The sequence below is a fragment of the Myotis nattereri genome (assembly GCF_964212035.1).
Source record: "Myotis nattereri genome assembly, chromosome: 8".
Taxonomy (NCBI): Eukaryota; Metazoa; Chordata; class Mammalia; order Chiroptera; family Vespertilionidae; genus Myotis; species Myotis nattereri.
Window position 1 is genome coordinate 34439415 of NC_138083.1, and position 14121 is coordinate 34453535.

The following is a 14121-nucleotide window of genomic DNA, read 5'->3' on the forward strand; positions in this document are numbered from 1 at the left end:
GGTCTCTGTGGGCTCCCAGTAAGGAAGTCTGGCAGGGCACCCCCACACCAGGCCTCCCCTCCAGGGCCTCCTCACAAACATCTCTTTTATAGTGAGCAAACACACTCTAGTTTGAACTTTCTTCTGCTGCTATCCCTGAGGCAGACACATCTGTTCTCCAAGTGCTAGGGAACCAGCCTGCCTCAGCCTCCACTCCCTCCCCCACTCCGCAGGGCTGCAGGGAGTTTCCTGGAATTTACCGCTTCTGTGCAGCAAGAGTGTGTACCCTCCGCAGCTGAATCTAGAGGACTCAAGTTGGGCCAGGACACCAGCTCTGCCCAGCTCCGGGGTCACCACACAGCACACTCAGAACCTCAGGGGATGGAGACCAAGTATCTTCATCCCTTCTTCCCCCCCTCCCCACCCCCCACATGCACTCACTCTGCCTCCCTCCCACAGGCACATCCACCCACACTCTTCCTTGGGTGAAAACACGCTCACTTATACTCGCTCAGACAGTGTTCTCACACCCGGAGGGATACATGCCCGTTCAAAAAGCTCTCTCTGCACAAAGAGTCCAAAGGGCCAACGAAACTCTCCCCTATGCTAATTGGATAGAACCTGAGAGTGAGGCTGTTGGGTGGGGGAGCAGACCCTTAGAGGTACCCAGCCCATGCAGGCACTTGGAGTCAGGACCAGGGACATCCTCACTTGGGCCCCTGGCTACCCAAGGGACACTGTGCTCAGGGTATGAACTGAAGTCCTGGTTGAGTAGGAAGGCCCTCTCCCGACTCTGATTGTTGAAACACGGAGTATTCTATTAACATCTGGAAGCACCATCTACTCAAAATGCCCCATCCACTCATTCAACAGTATTTACTGGACACCTACTATGGACCAAGCACCTTTCCAGGTGCCGGGAGATTCAGCTGTGGATCAGAGAGCTGGTCCTCCTGGTGCACGCCGCCCAGGTGGAAAAACACATGATGCTGGTGGTGATGAGGGGTACAAAGCAAAATAAAGCTTAATAAGAGGGGAGAGGGGCCTGCAGGACTGTGGCTGCGTGGCCAGGGAGGACCTCGCTGCCAGGGAACAAAGGCAGAGGCCTGCAGGGAGTGAGGGAGGTGGCCGTGGGGCAGTCTACCCAGGAGCATTCCAGGCCACGGCACAGGCTGGCGCATGTGAGGAGTAGCCACACAGGAGTGTCCCCTCCCAAGATGCACAAAACCTTGGGCAGGGCTGTCTCCAGCTCAGAGAAAGGCTTGCAGAGTGTTCCCCTGAACACGCAGTGTTCTGGCCGAGAAGCCGGAAAGAGTAAGAACCACTCACTAGGTGCAGCACCGGCGGCTCCCACATTCTTGCGCCACTTGGCCAAGTTTAGAAGAACAGCAGAAGTCAGAGTTTATCGGGGGGCAAGTGCTCCCTTGGATCACCTCATTTCACCCTTCCCACAGGCCCAGCAGGTAGGCACAGTCACCAGCCCATTCTACAGGTGAGAAAACTGAGGCTCCAAGGGGCTCAGGCACTCGCCCAAGGCCATGAGCTAACCCGTGGCAGAGCCAGATGTGTGCCACCCTGAAGCCAGATGTGTCCCTCTCACCTGGCATGCCCATGCCGCTGTGGTGCCCCATGACCCAAACTCCTCTCCACCAACTCCAGCTCAGTCTCCATCGCTCCTCTCCTTGCACAACCTGCCTGCCTGTACCATGAACCCCATCCGTCAGTCAGGCACCCCCCCCCCCCGCATGTCAACACACAGGTCTCTGCCCTGTCTTCCCCAGAAAAACTCTAAGCCTTTTTAAGAGTGGGAACCAAACCAAACAAAACAACAACAAAAAAGAGTGGGGACCAGGCAGTATGTTCCCTGGACCCTCCCGCAAAGCAAGGGAGACTCACTGAATCGGCTGAACCGCCTGGTATGATACTGGTATTTAATGACAATGTGGCATTAGTTTGACAATTAAGGACTCGGTCCCACTGCATACAGTTCTTGAGTGGAGGCCATAGGAAACCGGACCCTGGCTGGCAGGGTCTCCTTCCTACAGCAGAGCCTAAGCTCAGATCACTTAACAGTTCACACAATGATCCCCCTTTACCTCCCCTGCTCTGATGGTGCACATTGGGAAGAGGTGTGCGAACTTTTACACTGACATTGCACCCACCTGATAATGGCCACACCCAGTGTCCACACACAGGGGTTTCAGGGCAACGGTCTTATGAGATTTCCTTGCAACAGCCCCCCTCCATAAAGCAGGCCTCCATGCCAGGCCTATCTCTAGATGTGGCACCTGCTCAAGGGCACCATACCTAGTGGCAGAGCTGGGATCTGAAGCCAGACAGTCTGCCCAGAGCCCACATCACAGTGTCACCACACCAAGAGGCTGCTCACCACACTTCCTCCCTTCAATAAAAAAAACCCAGATTCCTTAACAATGTGTCTCAAGATGAGATCCAAAAGGAACTCATGGGAGACTAAGCTATATTTACTTTCTCTCTCTCTCTCTCTCTCTCTCTCTCTCCAATGTTGACACACATTTATTGAGCATATACTCAATATGTGCTGGTGTTGTGCTAGGGACATAATGACTTAGGCAGGGTTCCTTTCCTCCAGGACCTTGTTATCTATGGAAAGCGACCAGCAAAAAATTCTGACCCACTTGTAAGTGCAGAGAGAGAAAGGGGGCTGTGAAGTCCCCTCCACAGTTACTAATCTACTGGCAATCACACTCTCCCCAGCAGTGCTCTCCTGGCCCCCAGGGTTCTGCTACCTGAGTCCCTATTATGTGAGTGATGGTTCTATATAAGATTTTGACACTTGCTACTACAGCAACATTTTAAAGTGAGCAATCAAGTCCCTTAAACCTAAGGGGGGGCGGGTGAGGAGAGAGAGAGCAAGTCCCAATCAAACTTAGTTTCCACCCCTTCACTTTCAGGACTGACCTAGGAGAGAAGCCTTCCCAAGACCTCTTTGCAACTCACCTGCTACAACAGAGCCCCCAGCTGCAGAGGGTAGACTGTAACTTCACCGCCTCTCACTGAGCCAAAGCTCCAGGAGCAAGCTAATTACACATGCAATTACCAGCACTCACAGTTCAGAGCCCATCAGCAACTGTGCAGAGGGGCAAAAGACACCCAAGTCCAGAGGCGTCTGTGGGAGGTGGTACACAGGTTTGCCAGTGGCAGGGCCCCAGGCCTGTACCCAGACCTTGAGTGCTCCCCCTACTCGCCCGGAAGTCCTAAGTCATAGCCAGGTACATCTTGCTTTCCCCTCCTGGAATTTCAAGGGAATTTGGTCTACTAATTTCTCTCTGTAAACAAACTTTAATGACACTTGCATTAGAAAATAAATGAGTACAGTCCATTACTTCTGGGCCCTCTCTCTTCAGATCCCATGTGGCTGGCTGGACAGCTGCCCTTGACTCCTCTTACCTCTGACCTCAGACACCCTGAAGCCTGCAGCCTTGCGCACCTGCTGGTAAAGTGCATCATTTATTCGGCACCAAAGGGCCTGAGCCATTGTGGTTCACAGAGGGACAGAGCCTACTGCCCTTCTGAAAAGAGAACTCAGAATGGGAGGGGGCAGGCAGACAGCACCCAGCCAGCCCTTGGGACACACCCAAATCTGGGCAGAAGGAGAGGAGCCCAAACCCTCTCTGCTCTTATCTGCAGTCCAAAATTCATGGGCAGGTTCAGTTCCTCTCTGCCCAGGTTCTGAGGCTCTTCCTCCTCTGCAAGCAAGCGAGCACCAACCACTGCCCGGCCCAGGAGGAGGAGAAAGCAGGAGAGCAGAGGGGAAATGGTGGAAACACGCCTGTATCCATGGTGTGTAACTATGGGCAGGTGCTATCAGTAACATGATTATTTTACAACTGGGGTCAATTTCTCGGGAACTGGGTTCCTGGTGCCTCTGAAGTTGAGCCATTTGCATCCTTCAGGACAGGGATCCTGGGGCGTGCCTCACACAACATTTTCCAGGCCTTTCCCCAGAGCTGTAACTCTATCTCTACCACTTGCTTTGAGAAAGAAGAGGAGGAGGATTTGCTGAGAATTTAGTGCAATTGTAAGCCACAAGCCCTGGCCAGGAGCCTTGGGTATGTATTTCAGAGGACGGGTAGAGATGTGCAGGGGGTGTTTCTGGGCTTGGCAGGAAACACACCCCTCTCTGTCCAGCTTCAGGGTCTGTTTGATGAGAGGCTGAAGCTCCTGCCAAAAGACCACCAGACTTGGGCAGTTCCCCAGCACCAGCTCTACCCAAGCAGGCGGGCACCAAGGCGTAGGAAGTGAGCACCTCCTTCTGGAACACCTGCAGGCCCTTCCAGGCCCTGGAAATTTTTCAATACGAGGCAATTCCTCCCTTGTCTCCATGTCAGCGAGCATTACACACACAGCCTTCTGAGCATGCCAAGAAGGTACTGAACCACATTTGACCCCAACTTAACCACTTCAGTTCATCCGATGGCTTATTAATGGAAGACAAACCCCCACTCCCACCAGGATCTAAAGCAACCAGGGTTCAAATCCCTGTTGTGAAGGGACTGCACCAATGAAATCGTAGGGTGGTCCGAGTCACCCACCACTCCTGGGAGCTGTGGGGTCCCAAACTGTAGCTTCATGCTATACCCCAAGCCCATATGGCCAGCCGGGGAGGAAGCCAGCCTCCCAGGGACACACCCTGCACAATTCCACTCCTTCCTGCTAACATACCCCCTCTGCTTAAAAGCACAAGCTCTTCTGGGAAATGTGAAGTGGGGGAGAGCTGAGACAGAGCCAATCACCTACCACATTTTAGGTGTGTTCTCTCTCATACACACACACACTGTCTGCCAGAAACATATTCATATATACATGGGAATGCTCTTGCTGTCATGGACGCCTGGGTGCTGGGGGGGTGAGCATTTTCAACACCTTTCTACTAGTGTATGGAGTGTAAAACAGGCTTTTGTTCCCCAAGCAAAGGCAACTGGCTGTTTTCCCAGCACTCCTCACCACGAAGGCCTGCCATGAACAGGGGTCTCTTTAAATGGAGGCTGGAGAGATGGGCTTTAGCAGACAAGGTTCATCCAGCCAAAAGGAGGGCTGGAGAGGAACCACTCTGACACAATGCCCTTTAGGAGTTTCTTTCCAAGAAAAGGGCCCAGACAGGACAAAAAAGTTCTTGAGCAACTCCAGGGGCAGTCCAGCTCCACATAGCCCCAGGGTGGCCCAGGCTGGATAAGTTCCCCAAAGTCAGCCTTCTCAGCTGGGAAAGTACTGGGGTGCTCTGCTCCCAGCTTCAGACGCAGGAAGGTGCTCAATGGGCATCACCCAGCCTTGGTGCAGTGGGTGTGGGGAGAGGAGCTGTCTTGCAACCCTTCTCTATAAAATAAGCCCAGCCTGAGCTGCGATTGGACAGGAGCTTGATAGTATTCGAGGACACATTTAGGCCCTAATGGTTTTCCAATGACGGGGTGATTTACTACCTGGGGGTTAAACTACCACTGGGCCCGGGTCATAAACAGGCCTTTCCCCCCACAGCCTACAGCCCAGAGCAGGGGCAAGATGGGGCCCCTCGTCCCATCCACAGATGGCTCTCCCAGAGTTGTGCGAGCCCCCCACCCCTCTCCCTGTCTCAAGCCCCACCTGGTGGGGCCCAGGCTGGGGTTTCCAGCTGATTCTGGGATAAGTAGGGCTTTATCTCAAGGGAGAATCTATTTCAAGCCACAATCCTTCTCAGAAAGAGGAGGAAATCACAGAGTCCAAACACCATTTCAGGTGAAATCAGGAGGTTATTAATCTCCCCTCATGGCAGACAGAAAGAAAAATCAATGTTTTTAGAGGGGGGGGGGATTCCATTTGAATTAATGGGTTTGTGGCTTCTCCATTGATCTCCGCCTCTTCACACTTTCTTTTTTGCTTTTGTGTTCTTGAGGAGGAAGGAGAGAGGGGAATCGGGAGGGGGGTAGGCCTCCCGAGAAGGGGAAGGACAGTCTAACCTTAACCTTTCTCCAGGAATAATGCTAATTAGCGATGCTTAATGAGAACTTCCCCCAGGAAGCGCCGCCCGGGAGGGGCGACCAGACTCAGGCAAACGCAGCTCCAGGTGGGAGGGGGGGGGGGTGTCACTTCGGCCCCCGAACGGCTGGAATAAAAATGCGAATGGCACCCTCCACCCCGCCCCCCGTCAAAGTGTCGGGCCCTGGAGGACTAGGCGGCAAGCGCCCAGTGGCGAGCGCGGTGTAAACCTAACTTAATCCGGACGCGCGCCCTCACTCCGGACAGCTGCCCCCGACCCATGTGCACCTTTCATGAAGGAACTGCCCCTTCAGGAAGGGTGGCCGACGCCCCCGGCTCCCGCTCCCACCGTACACCTGAGCGGGGCACCGGTCCGCTCGCTCCGAGCAGGGACAGGGGCCTGCCCAAGTGGGCTCAACTCTGCAAACCTCGCCTCAACTCCCCGCGCCCAGGCTGGGCACCCCTCCCTGCCGCTCGACGCTTCCCGTCCTCACATCCCTAAACACAGTCCACTTCCCTTCTCGCCGCGGCCGCGGCGGCGGCCCCCCGAGCCCGGCCCCCGCCCCGCCGCCTGAGAACGCCTTCGTTCCCGGGACGCGGCGCCCAGCTCGCTGCAAACCGTGTGGCCGCCGCACAATACCGCGGCGCGGCGCGCACAATCACCGCCCCCCAGGACCGGCGGCGCGCGCGGGCCGGGAGAGAAGTGCGCCCCGCGGCCCCGGCGCTCCGGGCCCCGCACACCTCTCGGCACCGCGCGGCCCTCAGAGTGCAGCCTTCACTGCCCCATCACTCGGGCACACTCCCCCGCCCCCGCCCCCGCCCGCTCCGCCCAGGGCGCAGCCGCTCCCCTGAGCCCCCCTCCTCTGCCCTGGCGCAGGAAGCTCCCCCGTCCCCCTCCCCGGAACCCCCACAGCCCCCCGCCCCCTAACCGCAGCTCAACGGCCGGCGGCAGCGGCGGGAGGAGGGGGGCGGCGGCCGGGGGCCCAGAAACTGCCCGATCTCGGGGATCCGGGCCGTACTCCGTACCTGGGCGGGAGGCGAGGCGGAGACTGGCGGTCGGGCTCCGCGAGTGAGCGGCGGTGACAGCCCCACACCTCCAGCTGCTGCTGCTGCTGCTGCTGCTGGTGCTGCCGCCGCGGCCGCCCGGGGAGAGGGGCTGGCACCGCCGCGGCGCGTCACTGCCCGGCCCGGGGGCGGGGGTGGCCAGGGGGAGGGCCCAGGCAAGCGGCGGCGGCAGCGGCGGCGCCGTGGCCAAGAGGGTGGAAGGGGGAGGGGGGCACCGGGCACGGGGAGGCGGGGGAGGGGGGCGGGACCCGGCACGGGGCGGGGGCCGGGGGAGGGGAGCGCCGGGAGGGCGCACGCTAGGGGAGTAGGAGGAGCGGCAGGAAGAGGAGGTGGAGGGGCGGGCCAGAGGGAGTAGTGGGCACCGGGGGGAGGGGGAGAGGAAAAGGAGGCACCCAGAGAGAGGAGAAAGGAGGGAGAGGCGGGCGGGGGGGAAGGAGGAGGAAGAAGGGGGTGCTGGGCCAGGTAGGGGGGGAGGGATGAGGGCGCACTGGACGCACCGCCATGCGCTTCTGTGGGAGAGCACTCTTAAGGGGGAAGCGCTTCGAGGGAGAGCCTAGCTGGGGGGCGGGGGGGGGGATCGGGGGGTGCTGAGCCCGAGAAAAAAGGCATTGGGGTCTGTGCCCTCCCCTCGCTCCCGGAGGCCGCAGTCTTTGGGTCTCTGTGAGGGTTGGAGGGCACACAGCGGCTCTCCGCGTTCAGGCCAGGAGAGGAGAGACTTGGCCCAAAGAAAGTGACTCGGGCACCTTTAGGAACTCCCGGGGCCCTCGGGTAGGACTCGACCCCTGCGCGTCTCCGGGTTCCTGGGGGATGCGGGTCCTCGCTGGGCGGAGATGCCGGGCCGGGGGCTGGGCCCCCGGGCGGTGGAAGCGAGACCTAGGTCTGGGAAAGCCGGGCACACGGCTGGCTCTCTCCCGGGCCCCCATCCCCACCTCAGGGCCCCCCTTTTCTTGATCAAGTTCAAGCTCAGGCTCCTCGGCGCGCTGCCCACTCCCCTCCCCCTCTCTATTCCGCACCACCTCGCCTCTCACTCTTCCTTTGTCTCTTGCCCACCACTTATTTTACACCCACCCCTGCGCCCCTCCTTCCCCCAGGCAGGTGCCTGGGAGCCCAGGCTGGGCTCACCTGTCCGACCCAAACGTTTCCGCTCTCCCGAGCGCCCACCGCCGGCTCGCCCCGGCTCCCTCCCTCCGGTCATTGTGCTCCCGTCGACCACACCGTGCAGGCTCCGTGCCGAGCGCTAGCTAAGCTGCAGTTGTAAAGTAATGGGACAATATCGAGAATGCAGCTCTGTCCCAGACCTAGGCGCGCACTGTGCAGGGAGCCATGGCACCGCCGGAGGGGGAAGACCCACGCGGCTCCGAGACGCTGTCCTCCGCGCAGACAGACAGCATCAGCCTAGGGTGCTGGGGACGGCGGAATGGGGCGTCGCGGGGTGGGGGTGGGGGTGGAGGGGTGGGGGGGCTGCATCTCCGAGCTACCTCGGATTCAGCCTGAAGCAACACGCTCGTCGCCAAACAGCAGAATTAGAGCCGACAGAGAAGGTGGGTCACGGGCAGATGCCCACCTCCCCAAATTCACATCCTCCTTTACATCAGACCAGCCTTCGGGAAAGCCTTGTGCTTTTACAGGGATGGAGTGCTGCTCTCGTAGAATTCTGTGAGGAAATGGCCAAACACCAAAACAAAAACCAGGAACGACCCCACCTCCCGGTTCCTCTGGTCGCATCCGGAAAGGAAGGACAATTTCTACTGACTGTACGCCACCACTCATTCACGGTGGAAACAACAAAGAGAAACGAGCCAGCCACCGCGACTGTTCGCAATTTTGAAACAGACTGCCTTTAACCTTCCAACTTTTTTTTTTTTTTGTAAAAAGCCTTTTTCTTTCTTCCACTGAAAGCGTTGCATTGTGAACCATCCGAGGAAAACAAGGCTCCCTCTATAGGTTAGAGTTGGAAGGACACCGCCACAGGTTCAGTGCTCAGTATATTCACCCATTAGAAACATGAAAGGATGACAACACATCAAATTAAAGCACAGACTTACTTCCGCACATGCTGGAGATTTTACTGTCAATATACCCCTCACATGTTACTCATTAGCACCTTTGATCCCTGAAATCAAATGTGTGCGCAAACAAATTCACTCCCGTTTCTCTGTGAGATTTTTACTTCACATCCTCTGTGGTGGGGGACAGTTTGGAGACTTCATTACCTGAACGGCCACACATGTTGGTGGCCAATAATGATTTTTAGAATTAGTGGCCACAACTCAGTTCACCCAGGGAAATGTGAACATTTCCAATACAGGGGCGGTCCTTTTTCACTCTGAAAATGAGATGATTCAGGCCCAGGGTTTCCCATCTCTTCCCACCACATTTCTAGAGACCTTTGACTTCTCCTGGTCTGAGTCACTATTTCACAGTGGTGGTGGACATCTGGGCTTGAAATATAAAGCCAAATCCAACTGAAGTTCAAAGGTGGAATTGAACCCAGATAACCCACTTCTTCTCTGACTAATAAAAGAGAGAGAGTACTGCCCAGGAGGGCAGAGCAGTGATTTTCTCTAAGCATGAAATGTGAACTCATTTACCATCCCTGAGATAAAACAGCCCCAGCCCCGCTCGACCCACAGAAAGCAGTTAGGAGCCCTGGGGTAACCTGGCTGTTGAGCGCACCAGGAATGGACAGGTTTTGTGTGTGCTGGAGCTGCAGAAACCTGCAGGAGCTGCCACTCCTTCAGTAACCTTGTGCAGGTTGTTTTCAGCGTCCTTGTGCCTCTGGCCAACTCCCCCCATCCTTAAAGTGGCCACAGCGTGCGTGCATCCTAACAAGGAATGGCATGACCTAGTTTTCTGACCACTGATTCCCGCAATGATGTGTCCCAGTCGGCTGGGAGACCTTGGCAGAGAAGGCGGTTCCCTCCTGCCCATCGGGGCAGAGCTGCCTTCATGTCTCCTCCAGGCCCTGCAAATGGTGGGTACTTCTGTAAAGGAACAGTTGGTGGGGGCATTTGCTCTATGGTGTTTCTTAGCAGCAACCCTTCCTTATAGTTCCCTATATGACATGGGCCTGCTCCCCAAGTGGGGACCTAGCCATGGAACCAGGGGGTTGTTATAATTGGGAATCTTAATGTGACCAGAGCAGATGCTATTTAAACATCTCCAAGCATTAGCAAACCCATTTATGCCCAGCTGGTGTTGCTCAGTGGTTGAGCATCCACCCATGAACCAGGAAGTCAAGGCTCAATTCTGGGTCAGGGCACATGCCCGGGTGTAGGGCTCGATTCCCCAGGAGGGGGCGTGCAGGAGGTAGCCGATCAATGGTTTTCTCTCATCATTGATGTTTCCCTCTCTCTGTCCCTCTCCCTTCCTCTCTCTGAAATCAATAAAAATATGTATTTTAAAAACACATTTATCCAACTAACTGCTTACTAATGATAGGGGAAAACATGTACCTGCACAATGGAAAGATCTGCCCGACATGCCCCAACTGAGCAAACAAACAGGAAAGTGGGGTCACCTGACGCAATGTGCTCACCTCCCGAAGGGATGCAATAAGAGGATACAGCATCACCTATGCTGTGTTCTCCCCCAAAATGCTCCATCTGGATCTGATCATAACCTGGAGCTGTCCTGAACTCTTCAAAAGATCCACTGTTATTAACTTGACTGTTCTAAATCATGGGACTAAAGAGAAATAGCACCTAAATGCAAAGTTTGAATCTTGGTTGGATCCTGGACGTAAGGATTGAGGTGGAGACAGCTGAAGGAGAGACAGGAGGGGTGGAGTGGAGACAGGGGTTGAGGAGGGAGACAAGTGTGGGCTCTGGGCTGAGTAGCCAGGGAAGGCCCCTGCTAGGAGAAAGCCAACAAGTGCCCTGACCCTGGGATGGCGGAAGCTGACAGCTGGGTGAAGACATGGGTAGTCTTTCAGGCAGAGGGAACAGCTGGTGCAAAGGCTCTGAGGTGGGAAGGGGCTTAAAATGTTTGAGGAACAGAAAGATGACCAATGTGGCTACAGCAGAGTGGGCCATGGGGAGGGGAGGAGGAGATGAGAGTGAGAAGGCATGCAGGGCCAAGCACCCAGAGCCTTGTACACCACTGTGAGGTGTCTGGATTTTATTCTAAGAGTAAGGAAAGGAGGCAATCTGAATTATGTTTTTAGATCAGAGGAGTGAGATTATAAGGAAGCAAGAGTGGCAGTGGGGAGACCAGTAAGGAGGTCTAGCCAAGAGTCTGGAAATAATCCAGCCGAATGGGACTGGTTCAAATTCTCGTCCTCACACTAGACAAGTGACTTTGGGCAGCCTATGTAAATCCCTCTCCGTTTCCTCATCTATGAAGTGAATAATAAGGTAGTGTGTTTAATGTAGTATTTGATACCAAAATGCCCCCTCTGAAATTAGAAACCATGGTAGCCAGCCTCCACGATGGCCCCGATGATCCTCGCTTCCTGGTGTCACACTTTAGAGCTGTCAGAACGAATAGGGTCGTGAAACCAGTGGGAGAGTGTGAAAAGGAGGGTGTATGGCACCTGAGGTTAGGCCATAAAGTGCAGCTTGATCCTTTCCCCAGGGGGAGTGCTTGGTAAACGGGAGCTTTTACCAGGATTCTAACTTCTCACAATCATGGCCACATCCCTCTCCACAAATGCTGTGCCAGTTCACTCAGCCACCAGCAATATCTGGCAGTTCTCCTTTCACTACACACTTGTCAGCATTTAGTAATCCTTTCTATCGTTGCCAGTCTGGAAGGTGAAAAATGGCATCTCTTATTTTCCTTTGGGATGTCAGCATATGTTTATGTGTATCGTGTTTATTGGTCACTTATATTTCGTTTCTTTTCTTTTTTAAGAACAACTTGTTCATATTCTTTGTCTATTTCTCTACTTGGGTTGGTGGTCTTTTTTTTTTTGTAAGAAGTCTTGGGAAAATGAAATTAATTTTTTGTCATATATTTTACAAATATGTTTTCTTTTTATTGTCCTTTTACTTTGTTTATGAAAGGATTTTTTTTTTTTGCCATATGAAAATTTTATATTATCCCATTAATTTTATTTTCCCTTTAGGGCTTTAGGTCAAAACAAAGGTGTGTTTTTTCCACTTCAAGATTATAAAAGTAATTCACTCATATTTTCTTCTAGAGCATTTATAGCTTCATTACAGTTAAATATCTATTCCATCTGTAATTTATCTCCATATAAGTAGTGAGGTGAAGATCTAGCTTTTTTTTTTTTTAATGGCTATCCAAGTTGTCCCAATACCATCATTTTAAACAACTCATCCACTGATTGGAAATGCCATCTTTACAGTACATTAATTTTCCATTATTTTTTGAATTGTCTATTCTATTCTATTGATCTGTCTATTCCTGTCCCAATATTATAGCTCTAGAATATATTTTAATATATGGTGGGGCTAGCACCTCTACCCCCATGAACTGTCCCTGCCCCCACCATTATAAAGACAATTAAACCCATGCCATAGCAGAGATGCACAATGATGCAGAAAGGAGGAATGTTTCCGCCTGAGAGGTCAGTAAGGAGGGGGTGGGGGGTTTCTGGAAGAGGTGACATCTACTCAGAACCAAAAGAAGGCAGGAGGAATGGGACAGGTGGCAAAGGGGGAGGGTATTCAGGCGGAAAGAGGAGCATGGATAGAAGCGCCACAGCCTCCCAGGTGCCTGACTTCAAACTCCTTGATCTGCGGGTTGGGTTGTAGCTCAGCTCATGCATTTATTCTTCACATTTGCCAATTTTTGCACAGGTGGCTGCAACCTCACAGTATGTTTGACACCTTTGCTGAAATCTAGGAGACACTAGTACTCTTTCCTCATTCCTTCTCTATTAGATAATTTCCCATGATGAATATAACTAAAAGAGCCTGACTTGTTGAAGTGTACTTTCCTAACAACCACAACAAAGGTCAAAATTAGTTTCATCAATCTTTTCAGAAATGTGTTACTTTAAAATGTCATCAATTAATCTCTTCATTTCACTCTCTACTCCAAAACCTTCAACAGCTCTGAGTTGCTGGCGAAATCAAATGAGAGTTCTCTGGCCTGGTGTTCGAGGCCTTCCACAGCTCTGCTGGCCATATAGCCTGTTCCAAACGGTGAACTGTGCTTCAGACAGACTCACCGTCTTCTGCCCTTCAATCACCCATGTCCACACCTTTCATCATGCATGCTTTCAGGCACATGTTCTTTCCACAGATATGCATAAACCCACTACCATAAGTATGACTGACACAGCCATGATAATCCAGATGAAGGTCTGCCCACTTGGAGCCTGCAGGCCAGCAGGAGAGAGAGATTAAACAGATGACCACACAGTTTCTGGTCATAGGATATATATTCAGTTTGTGCTTGACAATTGTGGGACCCGCTAAGAATGAAGTGCCCAGCATGTGAGAAGGACATAGTGGATCCTGGAGGGCTCCACTGAGCAGGGGACACTTACGCTGGGCACCGAAGGATGCACGGCATTCACTAGGTGGGAAGATGCTTTGGGTAGTTGGCAAAGACACCCTCCACCCTTGCCAAATCTAGGCCCCCTGAACTCAGAATGTCAATCTCACAGACAGCCCAACTGGCTCTGGTGACGGGCTCTGTCAGTCGACGCACTGTGGTACTTCCCGTTCCCTGCGTGGCATCTCATTTCTCCAACTGGAAGTGAGCTCCCAGGGGCTGAGACAGGCTCTTAGACGGCAGAGTCCCTCGTGGCAGGCATCCACACACAGTAGGAGCTCACCACTGCCTGACGCAGGAGCCTGTCTTGCCCCCTGCCCTGAGGTCTGTGACAGAACTCTGAGTTAAGCAGACCATCCTCAACGTGGGCCATGCTTGGTAACTCCCACAGAGCATGCACCCTCCTCTCTCTTCCTTCCTTCCTAGCACCTTTGGAGAGGCTCAGCCAAAAATCCAAGGCCAGACACTTCCATTCCTGGGCGTGCGCACAACAGAAACGAGAACTGCTGGTTCCTAGCGAACACATCTAGAATGGTCCAGCACCAGTATTCACGGTGGCCCCAACTGCCTACCAACAGAGAAGGGACCGCGTGGCACATCTACACTGTGGACTATCCC